Source organism: Sceloporus occidentalis, unplaced genomic scaffold (genome assembly GCF_023333645.1).
Source record: "Sceloporus occidentalis isolate IW3139 unplaced genomic scaffold, rSceOcc1.0.p SCAF_3, whole genome shotgun sequence".
In the NCBI taxonomy this organism is placed as follows: domain Eukaryota; kingdom Metazoa; phylum Chordata; class Lepidosauria; order Squamata; family Phrynosomatidae; genus Sceloporus; species Sceloporus occidentalis.
Genome location: NW_028316983.1, coordinates 53,218,288 through 53,239,003, shown reverse-complemented (window position 1 = coordinate 53,239,003; position 20,716 = coordinate 53,218,288).

Genomic DNA, 20,716 nt, shown 5'->3' with positions numbered 1-20,716 from the left:
ACAGCCGTTCCAACTCCTAGCCACTGTAATAACAGAATGAATATAGCAACTCCTTAAGGTGTTGTACCTACCTTTGTTAAATGAAATGTGTAATTGGCAGTCTCACTGCAGAATTCCCTCACTGGTTGGCTAGCTGGCTGGCTGCAAATACCTGATCAGCTTTTGCCTCCCTCCCCCTTTTGACGCTCATTATATTATTCTCTCAAAGTATTAATGCCTCTAATTTATCAAAGAGTCATCCCTTCATTACAACCTAAGGTTTCTCACATGAACCAAAATGTACCACTGTGTCTCCTGCTAATCCCCATATCAAGGAAGATAGGGCCCAAACAGACAGGCCAAAATAAAGCTGCTTTGGGTCACTTTGGAGGTATGCTGCTCTGGCCTATGAGGCCAGAAGCCACGCCAAAACCACACTCCAGTCCTAAGGAGTGGAGCACAGCTTTGGCACAGTTTCTGGCCTCTTAAGATGCATGTGTCATTTAAACAGCATACCTCCAAAGTGACATGAAGCAGCTTTATTTTGGCCTGTCTGTTCGGGTCCTTAGTTTACCATTCTTCCCAGTGAATCACTGATGTTATTCCCACTGAATCACTAATATAGGTTACATTAGCTGAGAATTTAAACAGTTCCTATTCCTTATCTATCCAATATCAGTTTTACCAAGAACAGAAGTATCTCTGAAACTTGGTACTGATTCTGAAAAGAGATGGAACAGAAGCTTCTAATAGCAATCTCATATTGAAGAGAAAGTACAAAAAAAATCTACCTGGGTGATAAAGAACATGTATTAGGGTATCCATATATCCTACAGAGGATGATGGTCTATTTGAAGTCTCAGGGAACAGTCCTCTATTTGAAGTTTTACTCTATAGTGGTAAACTGCAGACTCACACCAGGACAATGTATGTACCACACCTCCAGGAAGAATCCAAAAGTGCAGCAGGCTCTCATTCTTATCTTTACTAGGTCTCTTGTAAAGAAGCCAAATGAAGAAGGGAGGGGGATGGAGGAGGGGGAGAATATATGAATATTATGTCTCAGAATGTATAAATAAGAAGCATTTTGTGTTTTTAAAGTGTAAATATGCCAATAAAGATTATTTAAAAATATATGTTTGGAATGCAACAGGATAACTCATTTCTATTTCTCCCCTATCTACTTTTGGATTTATGGCTAAACTTAGAGAAAATGAGAGAGTTCAAGGGGATAGCAGATGACATCATAGTTCCTCTTCACCCTGAAGTCCACTGGTTTTTTGTTTGTTTTTTTGTTTTTTTGTGGTAAAACCTTTATTGGGCCAAGCAAAATGCCCCATTGTTTTGTCTTTATCAAAGTTTTATTACAGTCTGGATTTGGGTTCTTTTTTGTGGATGGTTCACAGTTTTTCTCACAAAAGTGTTTAGTGTCCAGTTCTGGATCAGTGCTGATTGCACAAGAAGAGGTGCTGTCAAAAATGTGTCAAACTCTTTTGTTTCTCCAGATGGTGTGAGGTATCACTGTTTTGTCTCTCTCTCTCTTTTTTTCATTTTTAAATATTTATTGATAGAATGAAATTAATAAATGTTAGTATAATAAATTGATAAAACAAAATATTGGTTAATTCGCCTTACAATAATATATAAAAACTTTTACATAATATCCCCCATACATATAATATATCCTTTTATATTCCCTTCTTTACTACTTTATCTAAATCTAATTCATATTTCTTTTCATCATATACTTTTCATAATTCCCCCCCGTTTCCCCCTTCCCCCAAGTGCTCCCCATCATCAGAGCCTAATATCTTCTTATTACTCTACCTCCAGAATTGTAGCTCTTCCTCTGGTGGTAAGACACCTCCTTCTTTTACTAAAACCTTTTGTACAAATGTTTTCCATATTGCTTCGAAATCATTTCTCTTGATTATTCCTTTTCTAAACTTAATTCCACTAGTTAACTTATCATTAATTGCTATTTGCCATATCTCTCTATACCAATCTTGTATTTGTAAATCTCCCTGGTCTTTCCACTTTTTTGCTACCATTAATCTTGCCGCTGTTAATAAATTTGTGATTAAATCCTTTATAACTTGGGTGCAGTTAGTTTTATCATATAAAGATAATAATGCTATCTTTGGACAAAATTCTAAATCAATTTTTGTTATTTCTTTTATCTCTTCAAATACAATTTGCCAAAATTTCCTTCCGGTTCTACAACCCCACCACATATGCATATAAGTGCCTATCTCTTGACACCCTCTCCAACATAACCTTGAATAATTCTTATTTATATAACTTAACCTTACCGGCGTTAAATACCATTTCCAAATTATTTTATAATAATTCTCCTTTATTCGTATAGAATAAAATTTTAAATGGCGTTGATTCCAAATTTTCCCCCATTCGTGGACGTTTATTTTTTGTGCTAAGTCCTCCTCCCATGTTGTCCTAAGATAATCTTCTTTCTCATTATATTTTAATAATAATTTATATATTTCACTTGTGACCCCTTTCAAAGTTTCATTTGCCTCTATATTATCTCTTTGCCTGATCAAATGTTCAAATTTTGTATATTCTCTAATCTCTCCAATATTTTTCTCATAATTTTTTGTTCATTGTTCCAATTGAATACAATTATACCAAGTTAATTTTGATCCTTGCAATTTCTTCTTTATTTTCCCTTTCTCCCTCATTATCTTCATCCATTCTTTTATCCTATATATTTCTTGACCTTTTACCAATTTCCCTAATTCTTCCTTTAAATTTATTGGTTTTTTTTTTTTTTTTTTTAGCATTAACTGGTGTTAATGGTGAGATGGCTGGCATTAATTTTTCTTTATTTTTTTTCCAAATTTCTAGTATATTATTTAAAAAGGGGTTTTCTATTTCCTTCATTTCTTTCATAGTAAATTCTTTAAAAAAACATATTTCCCCATTTTTCCTCTATTCCTGTTGTTTCCATCTCCAACCAATCTAATTCCCCTTTCTCTATAATTCCATCTATAACATATCTTATTTGGTTTGCATTATAGTACAGTTTTAAATTTGGGAGACCCAAACCTCCTTCTTTTTCGGGTTTATACCAATATCTTTTATTAATCCTTACTTTTTTATTCCCGTTACAATAATTATTCACTAATATTTGCCAATTTTTAATTTCGACATCTGATATTTGTATTGGCAACATCCTGAACAAAAAGTTGATCTTAGGCAGAATTTTCATTTTTATTAATGCAATTCTACCGAACCATGATAGTTTAATATTTTTATATTCTTCAGCTCTGAAAACCTCCTCTACACTACATATTAAAGATAAAGAGCCAGAAGAAAGAAGTCCAGAGTCCCAGAACCTGCTTGCCTGAACTGAAGATGAAGCAGGCAAACATGTAAAGTGGTCAGTCTTTACCACTAAGGAAAGATGCATTGAATTGGTATTTGAATCATAGTAATTATTTGTTGTTAATTGTTGCCACGTCAATTTTGATTTATGGTGACCCCCTGATTAAGAGATCTCCAAATCACCCTATCTTCAATAGCCTTGCAGACTCAGGGCCATGGCTTCCTTGAATGAGTCTATCCATTTGAAATGTGGTCTTCTTTTCCTACTATCTTACTGCAATTTCTAAGGAGTCATGTCTTTTCATGATATGGCCAAAGTTCAACAGTCTCAGTTCAGTGATCTTGGTTTCTAGGGAGAACTCATAGCTTTTCTGTGGCCAAAAGGGAAGCAATTGAAAAATGTTCATTTTTTGGCTGGTGCTGCAGTGGATTGGGGCTGTGCTGTGCGGCTGCTATGGCCCCAATATAGGTCTGTTAGGGATGGTCTGTTTTGTTTCTTAGTCTTCTCTGATTTTTTAAAAAATATATATCTTTATTATTTATTTATTGTATCTATACCCCATTCTTCAGAAATGCTCATGGAGCAGCTTACAAATTGGTAATTAGAAAGTTCTCTGCCCTCAGGCTTACAAGACATGACACAAAAGGAAAAGAGATGACAGTGGGGGAGATGATTAAGTCTAGCAGAAACTGCCTCTTATTCTCTCCCTCTGAGGCCATGGCAATGGCAGTTCGAATGGAGGGAGGATCATTTTTTTGACTGGCCACTCCATTCTGATTGACTGAGCCAAGGGATGGAAAATCTTGAATTATTTTAATGTCTTCATTATGTAAATCATCTGTAGCCATTGTTTTTTGTTTTATTAATGTTCTACTGTAACCTTGCTTTTGCACTTTATTCCTTGACTTTCTTCATTAATTGTTCCAAGTCCTTGCTATTTTCTGCTAATATGATGGTGTCAGCTGCATATCTTAAATAGTTGGTGTTCCTTCCTACAATTTTTATCCCTCTTTCCTCCAAATCTAATTCTGCTTTACTTATGATATATTCAGTGTACAAGTTAGACAAATAGGGTGGTAAAATACAGTCTTGCCTGACCCCTTTGCCAACTAGGGACCATTCTATTTCTCTGTATTCTGTCTTAACAGTAGCCTCTTGTTCTGAATACAGGACTGTGTCTCCTGCTGTGTCTCTGAAGTTTGGCTATGGTGTCCTTTTTCATTGAAGGGGAGACCTGTCAATAAGCTCCCAATCATGCTGCTTTTGGTCCTCTGGTGTGATAGGCTCCTCCCACAACAATTCTGGCATTGGACAGTCACATGGTGTCAGACTCCTCCTCTCCCCTAAACAGACTGTCCCCCCCTGCCCAAACACACACACACACACTTTATTTTCGTTTTTAAAAACCATGTTTGTTTTACTATATCACTTAGCCATAAATGGTCAATTGTGTTACAAATATAAATTAAAAATGCTGAAAGACATATTGGATAAAACATAAGACAGAGGGCAGGGTTAAGCAGGAGTGCAGATGAGAATGGGTGGGGCTGTTGATGCCAGAAACAGTTCCAGTTGCACTATTGAGGAGATGTGCAATAATGGCTGCTCCCAAACTGGTATGTTTTGTTCTCTTTAGCTGACACAATTGTGGCAATGACAAGGCTCATGTGCTAATGTTCTGAATCTCTGAGCTAAAAGAAATAGGAGTGTTGAAGGCCTTGAAGGGGAATGGAGTGTCCAAGAGCTGCCCTGCCTCCTCCAAAGGGTTGCATGTGCCTGTAGATTACACAATTCAAACCCCAATACACACCAAGAATGGCTCTGAGGAATTTTCCAACCCTATTTGATGATGCCAGGCAGTTAGCTTGGAACTGTTTGCATGCAAACCCTATGCTCTGCCTCTGACCTTCAGCCCTTCCCCCATATTTTATACCCATTCTTTGTGTCTTTTGAATGTGTAGGGTGAAGGTACATGCTCAGTTTTTATGTGCTTCTTTCATTTACCTAACTAATATGCTTGTCTACTGGGGCAATTACCTGAATATGTCTGCAAATGGCTCCTTGTGACATAGACAGAACACCTCTCTTATCATTCCCCAACATCCCCTTCCTATTTAGTAAAAGAGGAATTGTGCATGTTTTCTTTAGGAAGAACATATCATTTATTAGTCCCTTGTGTAGAACCTGTTTATGTTTTGAAACCCACTAAGGCAAATGTCTCTCTACTCACAAGGCTGAACAGCAATCTCAAAACAAATGTTTTTGTACAACTGTGGAAAAAAAGAAAGTAAGCAGGGGTTCAAGTTAGCATCATAAACCATTCTGAGTAATTCGCTGAACCTGATGGTCAAACATAAATGTAAATAAATAAATAAATATAAATTCAAAACAGTAACAACATACAGTGAATTTTAACCCATTAGTGCAAGAATAAATCCAAAGTCAGATAAGGAGACAAGCTTTGGTTTCCCTATTGCCTTGGATCATACACAGTTGGATCATACACTGTAGACATACATTAGATATAAGGAAGTAGAACTGCATTTCAGATAAGGGATTGAAGATTTCTATGCATTTGATGAAAATGTCCATTAGGAATAAGAAACTCTCTGGAGTTTCACTTTGTCCTGCTTTCATTTTTTATTTTTTTTAAAAAAGAAAAATGTGTTGAGTCATTTTCATCAGAGATATGAAGAAATGTGTGTGTTTGGGTCATTTTTCTCCCCCAGAAAAACAAAATTGTCTCTCATCAGTGCTGATCAAATTAAATATTTAGCTACAGCACAGAGAAGATGTTCTGGTATCTGACTTCCATATAATGTTTAAAAATATTGAACAGCCTCCCAGAAAAGAGGTGACCACTCTAACATAACTCTAGCAGGGCTGAATGCACAAGGAATACAGAAATGTAGAATTTCAAGAATTTACCAAGGCTTTCATGATAATATCTGGATAAACTATCTGTCAGTTTTGGGGTTTTAGCATTAATTTTCTTTTTTAAAAAATCACAAATTCTTTCCATTTTGAATATGAACAAATTTTCAAATGCAGATACATTCTCTTCAAAATAAATTAAACCAAAATCCTCATGCACACCCCATATGCACAATTGTCCTTATAGCCTTCCTATAGCAGAGAATTTTTCTATACTAGAGGGCTGGAAGAGGACTAACAATATCTCACACTGGAAAAATGATGTCCTCTGTGTTATTCTCACCAGGGGAGAAACTGCCACATGAACTTTCAGCCTTCTGAAAATTATATGTATGGAACCATTTTTTCCCTGTAGGGGATGCTGGGAACCATAATTTAGTTTCTGGCTTTGAAAGGCTGTTCCATCAGGGATGAGAATGCCTGAAGTCACTGCACCACAACTGATTTTTCCTAATCGAAAGTATATTCTTAGTGATCCTTGGGTCAGAAGAAGAAAAAGTAATGGAAGTGTTTGCAAGAGCAAGTCAATCCAGGAACTGTTTGGTCCAACCTTGTTCTCAAGATTTTAATCAAGAACACTGATGTTTTCAAGGACCTTCATAAGATGCCCATAGTATCTCTAATTAAGAGAAGAAATGCGGGACCTGATCCCTTTCCCCACCATCATTCCCTTCTCCTTTTGTGTCATGTGTTTTTAGATTGTAAGCCTGGGGGCAGGGAACCATCTAATTAAAAAGATTGTATGTACAGCGCTGTGTAAATTTACAGTGCTATAAAAATAAAGCTTAATAATAATAATAATAATAATAACAATAATAACAATAACAACAATAATAATAATATATTTCCAAACATGTCCTCAAATGCTGAATACTATTGTTGTTGTTGTTGTTGTTGTTGTTGTGTGCTTCCAATTCATTTCCAACTTATGGCAACTGAAAAGCGAACCTATCATGGAGTTTTCTTGATAAGATTTGTTCAGAGGAGGTTTGCCATTGCCTTCCACTGAGGGTGAGAGTATTTAACTTGCCCAAGGCCACTCAGTGGTTTCATGGCTATGTGGGAAATTGAACCCTGATCTCCAGAGTCATCGTCCAACATGCAAACCACTATACCACCCTGGCTCTCTCATTTATCTGTGCAACAACATTGCTTTTGAAGATGTAGATATAGAGGAATATTTGAAAGCATATTTGCATCTCCATTTGGCACACCTAATCATATATACGTAGTTTTAGAAAATGATTAAAGCTGAAGCTAAGCATAATTGTTTAGAAAGTACTTTTGCCTTCTCTGCTCTATGTACACTTATCTTAGAATGTCTCACATCTTTTTTATGGAAAGTTCAGGCTGGCTTGCATCAGGCAAATCTAGAATGGATAAATTGGGAGTAGGTAAAAAGTAACCTTCTTGTATTGCTGCAGTATCATTATAGTTTATGACAGTGGTTCCCAACCTGTGGGTCGGGACCTCTTTGGGGGCCGAATGACCCTTTCATGGGGGTTGCCTAAGGCCATTGGAAAACACCTATTTAATTACAGTTATGAAGTAGCAATGAAAATAATTTCATAGGTTTGGGTCACCACAACATGAGGAACTGTATTAAGGGGTCGCGGCATTAGGAAGGTTGGGAACCACTGGTTTATGATAAGAGATTATGAGAGTTACTTTCCAAAAATATGTGGGGAACTGCCATGTTTTCTATCTCTGCATTACCTAATGATTGATTCAAGCAATCCTTGACAGCTTCTTTTTCTGGATAACTTCACGTACAGGAAGGATAATGTATATTTTTTGAATTTACCCTTACTGGGATCTGCAAAGCAGATTATAGCAAGGCCCTGTTTTATATTAGTATCAAATTAACCTGCTCCTCTAATTTCTAAAATTCTGCACACATCATAGTAAATCAGGAACCATAAACCAGAAATTCCTAATTCTACTATTTCCTTTATTGTAAAGCTGCCAGATCTTTTTTTAATGCCACCAACTCTCAATTGTGCTCAGTAAGATGGAGATAATATTTTCCATCTTTAGCTCTTGTAAAGATTGCAAGAAGACAATGGATGTGAAGTGCCTTGAATATACAAAAGTGCTATACAAGTCTTACCTAGGATTTATGTGATGTTTTGTAGAGACCATCTCCATATTAGGGATCTCAAGTGTCACTAGATGGCAGTCTTTTAGAATCTGTTGTGTATTGACAAAGTATACAATGTTCTTACATGTTAATTAGCAGGATCTGATCAGATTTGGTCTGATCCTGGTATTCACCCCTTCCAAAAGAGCTCTCAGCATTTGAAATATGATAGTTTTCTTTACTAGGTAATACTTGTTATTGAAGGCTATTTAAACCCTTTTATTCATGCAAGGTACAATAATATTTAAACGCATGAGATTTCAGCCCCACTAGCCATTTTAAATGCCTAAGCCAGAGGTATTCAAAAGAGCACACAGGACTATGCCAGCAATTCCTTTGGGCCCCAGGGGAGCAAGGAAATTGCACATACATTTTAGGAAGCACAACTGAAATTTAAAGGCCAAGAAATAAGTTTACTCATGTCTCATCTTTCTAAATTGAACAGAAATGATCTGGTCTGGACTGTGTTCAACAAGTGGAGAAAGAAAGTACCATCACAAAAATGTAGTCTAATTATAAAATGGTACTGCAAGTGACACTGCTAGAATCTGCATAAAATAGCCAAACATTAACAAACAAACTCCATCACCACTGTCGAGTTTGTCTGTATTTGTTTCCTCTGGACCTAGGGCATCCTTTTAATAAAAGATGCACTGATGTAGCTGCAAGCTTACTTTATCTGATGTAAGTGGTGGACATTAGTCATGTTACTAATGGCAAATGACAAGCCTCCCCCCACATCTGGGTGTTTGCCACCTAATCATCTTATGAATGGCCATGACTAATTTCTGGAAATGGATGCTTTTTAGCTCTTCTCTGAGAGTTTAAAGGACAATTTTAAGCACTCCAAAGTTCTACTGATCAAAAGAAACATAGTTCAAAATGCATTAGAGTACATTAGATTTCCCCCCTTTAAAAGCATTACCTCGTGTTAAATTTCTTTGTGCTATACTACTTAGATGGCCTTTTCTTTCATGATTCCTGCTTGTTGTATTTTTATGGCAGAGGACTCCAAATAACCCTTCCTTAATTGCAAATCCCAGGATTTCATTAGATGGAACATGGAAGTTCAAATGGTATCAAAGTATTATATGTGTGCATTGTGTGAAAGAGACCTGAGACTCTATCACATGAGGCTTGTAAGGTAGAATTAGAGCAGGATAGTAATGTCTGTGGTTGTTTCTTATCACATGGTGTTGTGTCTGTGCTGGTCTGTAGTCCATCCATTTCTGCAGTGTTCCTTTTCATTGATCCCATGAATGAACCTGTCAGTGCCCCTGAATAGAATTGCTTTTCCACTGTTGTTGTATGTTTGACAAATTCCTCCCAAAGCAGTTCTGATAAACAGATGGTCACATAGTATAAGTGGGCATGATTTTGCTTCTCTTCCTCTCATTATCCCCATGCAGGCTGGTTTTCTTTCTTTTCTTTTTTTCTTTTTAAAAATGTTATGGATTGCCATGACTGAGTACTTGTACTAAAAATAAAAAATAAATACAGGCTTGCTTGGAAGAGCTGTGTGTTATGCTTCTCATGGCCCATTGGTCAAGCGAGAAGGTTTTGCTGGCTTCTCATTGGAGAGACCAGAATATTTAAATAAAAACGGCACACTTTCCTGGGCCATTAGACAGGGAGGGGGTGGGGCTAAGCCTATTTAAGGCTCACCCACCCTTGTCTGTCAGTTGAAAAGCGCTGGCCCATCCTCCCGCCTTGACAAGAGTGTGAGATTCATTCTGGTTGCTTCGGGGCCGGGTAGGAATTTTTGCCCTTGTTTTCTCAAGGGTTTTTGGATGGGAATTGGATGATTGGTTTGGGGTGTGGCCATAAATAGGCTTCATGCATAGGTGGGGGGAGATAGACAGTTCGGTGAACACCTCAGCACCCTCCTAAAGGGTGAAGGTGGGTCTCTGGAACAGAGGTTTATGTCTTGAGACTAAACACGAAGGGATAGAGACTTGCCTTGGGGCTGGCCTGAGATTTAAACCCTCACTTAAGTCTTGAGAGTTAAGTGGGGGAGTCTTGGGTTGGCCCTCCAGAAGAGGGCCGGCCAGGGAGCAACCCAAATTATGGATTACCCTTGGGGCTCAGGTGTTTTCACCCTTTGGAAGCTGGGGAATTGGTTTTGGCGCAGACTATCTGCCAGCTGTTCCTACACAAGGTTCCCCCCCCCCCCCGGGCTTGCAGTTCTCAAGAAATAAAAGTTAAATAGTTTGAATTTTAATAAAGTTGCCCATTTTATAACCCAGTTCTCTGTGTCTGGTCTCGTTATTTAATGAGTTGGTCAGCAAAAGACTGTCCCCAGCCTGGTATGTTTGCTTTCTCTAGACTCATGTGATTGTGGCACCTTACAAACCTGGTGTGATAAAGTCCATAGTCCAAGTGTTGTAACATAGCCATTTGTTTACAAGCAGTTACAGCAATTATGGGGACTGGGAGAGAGAAATATGTTTAGGCAGCTATTTGCAAATGAGGTTTATGCATTTAATTTCTGTGCCACTACTCCTGTGATATCTCACATATACAGAAAGAGGAACCTGCATTTGGAAATGTTCCAGGTACAATGTCAGTCTTAATTTGGATCCAAGTTAAAACTTTTGGAGTCCAATTATTATAGTCTGATTTGGCAGTGATCTACTTGACCAGCACAACTGTGTGAGCATAAGTGACAGCATAAGGGATGAAATACACACAGACACTGCAACAATGAGGGACAGCAGCAAAAAACCATCACTATCATAAGAAAAAGTGCCCATGACAGCTCCTTAGCAGTTCATGAAGGAAGCCAGCTTTCTCTGGTAATTGGAGAAGACTTTCTCTGATGTCCTCCCCCTCTCCCCACTGCCATTACACTAGCATAAAGGGCTATCACATCTGTATAAAATACCAATTATGGGCTCCTGTTTTATTGTATTCTTCATACACTATTTTAAATAATGTTAAGAATTTTAAATGGTTTAATGTTGTTCTGTTGTGTGCATATCACCCCGAGATTTTTGAATGCAAGTGTTGTGGTTAATTGCTATGATGCCAACATGACTACCCCTGAATACATTTCTATTTGATTAGGATTGCCAGTTCATGATTATTCCAAGCCCTGAGGTTCCCAGGCCCAAACCCGAGACCTAAGGATGGCCCGTGGTGATGTCATCCAATGATAAATACAAATCACAATTGTTCAGAGTTTGTCATTCAAGCATACGATGGGAAAGGGACATATTTTGCTGTTTAGAAATCAGAGCAGAAATCTTAGCTAAAGGGGATGTTCCCAGACAAATGAAATTGGGAGATACCTTCTCATCTATATGGGGAAATAGGATAAGGAACCTTTAAGTCGAACCTATTTGCTTCTAGCCAGAAGGTAGGTGCAGAGCATATTGGAGTGTGAGCCTTGTTTCCACAAATTCTGGGAGGCAAGAAGAAAGCTAACTTAGGGGCTCAACAGACTGCTCATAAGGGCCAGCTTGCAGCCACCCCTTTTAGCACTGGATTGGGGCTGGGGCAACTACAGGCCACAGCCCCAATCTCTGCTTTCCACAGTGCAAAAAGGAGCCACAAAAACCTGCCATAGATGCCAGTGTGTGGTTTTTCCATGCTGCTTTGGCACTGCACCATGTAGATGCAGTGCCAGAAGAGTGCCATGATGCTGTGTGCCATGGGGTGCAGTGCACTGCATCATGCCAGCCTGGAGTGGGGGGTGGGGCATGCATTATGTGGATGCCATACCCTGACTCCATTCCCAGGCTGGGCTTTCCTGCTGGTCTGTGCAATCCCTAAGTAAATGCAAAGAACCCCTGGAGAGTCCTTGAAAGTTGCAATAAGCTTTGTAAATCATAGTAAACTTCTGCTGTACTAGCTTAGCTGGAGATGTGCATACATGCTTTCCTTTTGCCTGAAGCTGAGCCACTCAAAATGGGAGTATTTGCACCCTTCTTGGTGACCCAGGAAACTCAGGTCTGGAACCTGAAATCTGTCAATCTACTAGCTGGATTTCATAAACAACAAAAATAATAATTAAAAAATGATAAACCTATATTGATGTTTATATGTATCCTCAGCCATGCTTTTCATTTCACTATTATTAATAGTGTTAATTTAGTAATCTGTTATATTTTCATGCCCACTTTTCCCCATGGAAATTAGAGTGCCATCAATGAGTTTCCTAGACAGTGTCCCTATCCAGGTATTGGCCTGCTTAGCTGTGGAGACTATTCCCGAGGTGAACCATCTGTTCTGTGTCTATTAGGAGCAGAAGTGCAGAATCTACCCTCTAGTGTCAATATATCCAGGGAAGCTGCAACACTAGAGCAGGCTGTGCTGAACTGAGGACAGATGTGGCTAGGTCCTTAGGGTTAAATGCAGTCAAACGAACATTTCAACAGAAAATGGGTTAAAAAGAAAGGCAAGGAAGCATTCATGCAGATATGAGTTCAGATGTGCTTCAGCCTGCCATTTTGCATAGGAATTAGTTCCAGAAACAAGACATTTAGTTTGAAATTTACACAAAATCATAAACATAATCCGAGTTGGAAAAAGATATCGATCCACAGGATTTCACTGACATTTACAAATAAATGCTGCATTGCTCTTTTCATTTTGCTGGCTGGGTTGACCCAAATGGCCTTTACATAATTTACTTTTGATTAAAGAAGTGCTTCAACACAGACAGCTCAAAAATAAAATCAATACATTTATGACACCATTTTTTGAATGGGGAAAAAGATTTGCAGGTGGAAAATGTCTATGAAGGTACTGAAATAAAGAAACAAGCATTTTTCTATCCAGTATAGATGTCATACATGAGGCCTGGATATAATGTAAAAGACTAAACATGAATTTCATGTTTGTGCATATCAGGAAGTGCAGGGTTTGATGAAAAGTAAATTAAGAATCAAATCTTTTTTTGAATTTCAATATGTACTGAGCTGATTCACATCTGCTAGACTAACATGGGAATCATTCCTCTACTAGTCAAAATGATTTCACATTCCTTGATTGTTCCAAAATTATTCTTAGCTCAAAAAGTACAAAATGTGTTTTAAAATGCACTTTTAAAATGCATTGAGAAGTATACATGTAATGCAAATTTTCATGAGACAATCAAAAAGAAAATAACTATGAATATAGAAATTCGATTGGACCAACATGAATGAGAACATATAAACATAGTATGGACTAGTAGCAGACTGTTCAAAAGAATTAATATGTATGACTTTTCTATAAAAGTAACAATGAGCCTCATCTGCAATGTAGAATTAATGCAGTTTGACACTGCTTTAACTGCCATGACTCAGTGCTAAGCAATCCTGGAATTGGCAGTTTATTGTGGCACCAGAGCCCTCTACAAGAAAAAGTTAAATGTCATACAAAACTACAAATCCCACAATTCCATAGCACTGAGCCATGATAGTTAATGTGGTATCAAACTTCATTATTTCTGCAGTGCAGATGAGGCCAATATACTTGTTATTCACTGTTAATTCTGCTACAGTTTATGGAGATCCTATGGATGAAAGACCTCTATGAGGTGCAGTTAGCAACAACCTTGCAGATCTTGGAAATCTCTGGCTGTTGTAACTCAGCCATTATAATATGAGGAAACTGACACAGAGGAGCTGGAATGCAATGGTTTCAGACTCCAGGTGGCTTTTCCACCCCTAAATCTGGGGGCTGAAGCAGCTGAAGGGTTTTCCTCAGCAGGACTTGATGGAAGCTGATGATCTACTCTCATAATTTGAAATTCAGGGAGGAGAGAAGGAACAATGTCACAGGAGTTGACATCTGTTAAATAGGAAATGCTGACTAATCAAGTATCTTGCATCCAGAATCAGCCATCTCCCACTTGCTACTGGGAGTCCTCATTGCCACAACTATATCAATGCTAGTGCATTTATTTTATTTTATTTTATTTTATTTTATTTTATTTTATTTTATTTTATTTTATTGGTTTCTTGACATCAGGACTAGCTACATTTATTGGCTTCTTGTCTTAGATCTCTGGATTTCATGTAACAACTTCTGGACTGGCTAAGAAGGTGCCCCTGAAATTGCCTTCATCTTCTGTGAACTTCCTAGATTACCTGTGTATGCCCTAAACTGGCTTGACTTACCTGCAATCTCCCAACATTGGACAGTCACTTTCCTGGTTGAATTAACTCACATGTAATGTCATATTCCTCTTTTCCCACTGTCTTCCACCTCTCCTTGTCTTTTCAAGTGGCAATGCCATCTCAAAGTGCAATAGCCTCAGATGAACAATTCTGGTTTCACTAGAAACTCTAGTTCAGGCTTCACTCGCTCTCAGACTTATTCATTTTTCTTTTTAGCTGTTCATGGTATCTGCAAAACTCCCCCAGAACAGTGTTTCAAATCCCAATAGCCACTTTCCTACAGCAACTACTAATTATGTGTTTTATTATTCAAATGTTAATAGACTTTTGCTCAACAAATACTCATAAGAATAGTCCATGACAGATTAGAACTCACAAGCTAATTCATAAGGAAAAGACATCTCAACAAGCATTATAGTATTGCCATTGTCATTATATGACCTCCAGAACCTACCAATGTCCCACTCTGAAGACCTGGCTCAACTTTGTTGCAGCAGGAGAACCTCTATGCATCCTGGACCAGTGACAGCCCGCACCCAACAGTGCATGTTTGTGGTTCATTGCACCTTGTGCTTTGTTGCCTAACACAGGTACTCAGTTCTGCTAAATAGTAGGGCTGGCTCTGTCTGGTGGGGACAGAAGACAAGTGGATATTGGACTCAACACTTCTGTCTCAATATAGAAGAGATATTTTGGCCTAAGAGATCAAGATTTGATCCTGACAAATCCTGACGCCCCACGTGCGTCATGGATCTGAATCAATAAAATGGGAATAAGAGGAACTGCTATATTAAAAGGGGATGTTTGAAACAGTAGAAAAACATTCATTTTAAAGCAGTTTGCAAAGTATGTGTGCCCTGTACATAATAAATTGTTGATGTAATTGTCATTTCCAAATGAAAAGATTCAAAACCTGTCAGAGAGGACACTGAAGAACTACACAGGCTCATAAAGGAGGGCGATGGAAAACTTATCATTCTGTTACACAAAATTGGTTTTCCCATTAGCTGCCTTATTGCCGTATGCTAGAAACTGAAAATGCAGCAGCGAGAAAAGTGGTGGTGACACTAAGATAAAGTGATACAGCTTGGTTAATGATATCCAAAAACAGTCATTTCTGCTTCCCAACTGCGCACAACATGCATAATTGATGCAGATTCTGGAAACCAAGTATACACACATACATACCTCTCCTATTTCAAAGTAATACAGCATAATTTTAAAAACCTTTATGCACTTTCTGTTGTATATGGACATAGTCAAATACTAATATTTTTGGAAATCAGAGGGATGGTGTTGTATTTTCTGAGAAAAACTACGGGTTTACAAATGGATAACTGAAGCTTCAACTATATTGCATCACAATTCAGAGGGAGCTCCATGCTGTGGTTCAGTTGGGCAGTCCCACTGTCTAGTACGTATCCATGATGGCTGGTGCCATCATTGGTGAGGTGAATCTGTTCCGGGTTTTAGCATGAATATTAATGGAACTAAGAGTGCAGAACCTGATGCTCATCATGTCTGAAAGCGCTTTTAAGGCTCATAGTAAACCCAGAACAGATTACACCCCATTCTTTTTAACAAAGGAGCAATCAGTTATCACTTGTCTTTGGAAAATGTTGCTCTGTCTCATGCAATAGATAGACAAGCCCCTGCTTTTTTAAAAAAAACTAACAGTCATTGTATTTTGTTTTATTTTGGGGAAGTGAGAAGGCTGTAGAAACTGAAGATCAAATATGATGGTAAAAATATACTTATATGGTTGGAGTCCGCAATCTGATTCATGAAACAGTCTGAGAGGTTACACTATTCAATTGCAGGATAGTTACACAAAGTGAAAAGTAACTATTAGGCTGTACAGAATGATGTTATATGCCAGCCTCAGGGCAGAGTGGGGGTGTGGCATGCACCCGACCACACAGTGGGCAGCATCACGGCACTCTTTTAGCACTGCATCCAGATGACGCAGTGCCAAAAGTAGTGCCAAAAGGTGATGCCGTGGTGGCAAAGGCATCCTTTCCACAGTACAAAAGGGAGCCTTTTTTTGCTGCTCCTTTTTGTGCTGCAGAAATGCCAGATCGGAGCCACAGTATGTAGTTGCCATGGCCCTGATCTGGCATTGAACGAGGCGGTCTGTTCAGCCCCTATGTTATCAAGATGATTGTGATTAATAATCATAGTGCATTAAGAAATAAATATAAACTGAGATCTTTGCTGTTGGTATTCAGATATATTTGTCAGCCTTGCTGAAGTAGATACAAGAATGGCCAAGATTTCTGGACAACAGCAAACATTAGTAAAGAAAACAGCATTAGCGGTATATTTAACCTTTCATTTACAGTGGGCCCGCAGTATCCATGGGGAATCTGTTCCAGATTCTCCCGTGGATGCCAAAATCCATGGATGTTCAAGTCCATTGACCTCAATGGTGACATGGCCACATGGGGACAATGACACTCCCCCCTGGCCGCCTGAAGCCTACATTGCCGCTCCACCATGGCAGGTGGCTGCCTCCTCCTCCTCCTCCCCACTGCTACCTCTTCTTCCACTTCCTTCTCCTCCTTTTCCTCCTGACTACCTCCCATGGGCTTGCAATACTTTAAGCCTAGTTTCACGTTCACTGCTTGCTGCCACTGCCGTTGTCATTGTGCACCTTGTCCAGAGAAAAGAGCAGCCACTGCTCAAAGCAGGGAGGGGGGCAGGGAATGGCTGGGGAGAGAGAGAAAGAGAAAAGGAGTGAGGGAGGGAGACAAAGGGAGTGACCCTGCCACAGCATTTACCCACCTGCCTCAGCAACACCTCATCTGGAGACAAAGAGACAATGACAAAGAAAAAGCCAGCCACAGAGGAAAGGGCTCAGAAGTCAAAGCTCCACCATGGCACACCAAACCACCCTTTGTTCTTGCAGTTGTTGTTGTTGAGTGCTTTCAAGTTCTTCCTGACTTACGGTGACCCTATGGCAGTGAACCCATTGGGGGTTTTCTTGGCAAGGCTTGTTTAGACTAGGGTTGCCACTGCCTTCCTCTGAGTCTGGGAGAGTGTGACTTACCCAAAAGTCTCACCTGCCTGTCCTCTTCCTCCTCCTCCTCCTCTCCTCTGTAGGCACCTTCACCACTACCCCCTTCCTCTATCTTCCTCTTCCTCCTCCTCTTCCCCTCTGCCCCTGCCTCTTCTCTCTTTTCCTTCTCCTCCTCCTCCTCTTCCTATTCTGCCCCCTCACAGGTTTGCTGTCCACAGATGCTGGAATCCATGGATGGCAAGTTCACGGATGCAGATATATTAGGAAAAGTTGTAATGCAGATTAAACAAACTAAAATATTAACATTCTTAAATTTTAAAAATATAAATAAAATAAAAACATGCACTACAGTATCACTCTCTTAAAAGGCCATATCTCAAAAGACAGTCAAGTGCTGGACGCCTGCCTGAATAAATCAGGCTTTTGCCTGCTGGGAGTAGGATAACAAGAAAGGGGTTCAGGCAGTGAGTTCCACAGCCTGGGAACAGCCTCTGAATAATCCCTACATGTACCTGGAATGGTTATTATATATTTGTGCCATGTATAGTTGCCATATCACCTGGTTGGCTAGGGTTCACATGGTTTCTATACACACCATCCAGTGCATATGGTTCATATTCCAAGGCTTTGTTTAGATTTGTTTTAAGTAAGATTGTGGCCCATGTAGGAATGGAGTTTTAAATGTAAATGAGCATTTCCTATTCTATCCAACTGTTTTGCAAGAAACAAGCCTGCCCCTTCTTTTGTGTGGTTAGCCAATCAGTGAAATCCCACATCTATGATTGACATTTGTATTAGGCCAATTTGCATGGCTTCTATCTTGCTGTTAAATTCAAACCTACAGTTCCTTGGGTCAGTATCACATCTATGCAGGAAAGCTCTCTGGGGAAAGTCTAATTGAAGTCTGTTTTGTGGAACTGTTTCCAAAGAGTGTGTGTGTGTGTGCGCGCGCACACACACACACAAAACATTGGAGTGGAGGAGGAGGGATGCAACAAAGCAGACTATAAGTGGCAATACAATGGACTTTACCACATGGGAAAATCGGAGGTTTAAACAGGCATTTTCCAGGGGCAGCAAAGATTTTCACATGATGTTGTGATTAGAAGACTTATCCTGGGAAGAACTATGAACGCTCCAGCAACAAATCATCCATGAAGAAATCCCATGAATGATTTGTTCCTGGATCATTCTTAGTTCTTCTTGGGATAAGCCCCGACTAAACATGAAATTGTATGAAAATCTTTACCGCGATCGCACAACTGTCTTCAGAAAATGCCTCTTTAAACCCCCTGATTTCCCCCCATGTGATAAAGTCCAATGATTTGTATTTGAGGTTCCACAGAATCTGTTGCTTTTTCCTGACTTGCTTGATGAAACAATATTATACATTTTTCTTTATGCATTATCATTAGATGTCGAGGAAAAAAAACCAAGTTCATTTTTATGAGGGGCAGTTAGACTTCCTGCACTGCCTGTTGTGGGAGGGAAAGAGTCATTCCTATTATTGCCATCTGTCTGGGAAAACAGCCAGCAGCTGATAACAAGTCTTCAAAACAACGTATTTGCAAAACAAACAAGAGAACACCACATAGAGCTTGTGGAATTAAGGCAAGTTTTGGATGGCAGATTTACAAAGCAAAAGGTAGAGTTCCAAAAACAAGGTCCATAGTCAGTCTGGGTGCAAGCCAAAGGGTCAAACAAACAGCATAGTCAAGCAGTCCAAGAAGGTCAAGGGTTCCAGCAAAACAGAATGGTCAGTCCAAAATTCAAAGATCCAAGCCAAGAAGTCAAGAAGAGAGTCCAGGAACAATGTGCTTTCACCAGGGATATAAGTAAACATCTTACAAAGGCTCTGGCATCCTTCCCAGGCTTTTATCATCGACTCTCATGAGTGCATCTGATTCTTAATTGCTCAGTGCTTCATACAAAGCTTCTGAGACTGCTGGAGACACATCCTTTCAGATTTCCTCTGGCTGTAGGTAGGTACGTTGGTCTCCTCCTCCTCAATGCCCACATTTCCAGAAGGCTCTGCTGCCTGGAGGTTTAGCTCCTGATTATCTCTGGTACCAGTCTCTGCTGACACTGTCTGGGCATAATTAGGACCAGGCTCAAGCTCAGATTCAGAGTCCTCAGTGAGGCTGGGCACGACACCATCTTTTCTTCACCTTGCTTTACCTCCCCACCCATGGCTTCCATGCCACTGTTTCCCACTTACTTTATCTCCCTTTCCTGCTACTCCTGGTCTCACAGCAACTTTCACCTGAGTGTTTACTTGCCCTCTATTTAAAGTATCTTTGGCAGATTAGTACAGCTGGTGGTTTTTTTTTAAATTGGGTAGACAGATAGCAGCATGAAGGAATAGGCAAGGAATAGAGGCTTGGAGGTGCAATTCTAGCTGCAAGGAAGGAAGCATTGCATAGCAGAAAGGCTAAGCAAGCCGCAGGGAAATGAAAGAAGGTATGGGGTGCTACAGTTGGGTGCAAGACATAAGAGAAGGAAGATGTGACAATATGTGGTGAGTGGAAATGGGGGGAGAGGAGAGAAAAGAAGGTGGAAGTTGTAAATGGTGAGAACAAGGAGCATGAGAGGGAGGTGTGGAGAAGGTATGATATGAGGCAAGGAGAGAAGGGAGAGAAGGGAGGGTGAGAGGTGAAGTGAGAGTTTGCAAGGGGCAAGAGAATTATGTACTAGGAGAAGCACAGGGCAGAGGAAAGAGACATGATTCGTACGTTGCTCTTTTTTTTTCTTTCATTTCCCCCAATGATTGATACCAGTCACTTTCTTGGGCTTCTTGTGATATATCAATGGATGTGTACATTTTTGACATCAGTAGAGAAATCTAACGACAAAAAAAAAAATAATAATAATAAAATAAAAAAAAATGCCATAGTGATCCACTAGGAATACAGTAGCATTGAAAATGCCTATGTATAACAAAATGTTGTTGTGGTTGTTGCTGTTGCTTATTGTTATTGCCACACTTAGAATGCACATGCCACTTTACATGCTTCCTAACTTGTGAGCTAGATTTTCCAAGGGGAACAAACCCCTTCTGAACAAATCCTGTCAAGAAAACCCCATGATAGGGTTGCCTTAGGGTTGTCATGAATTGGAAACATCTTAAAGGCATGCAACAACAGCAACAACAAATAATGTCCCAAGATCTTGTAGTAAATTTCATAACCAAG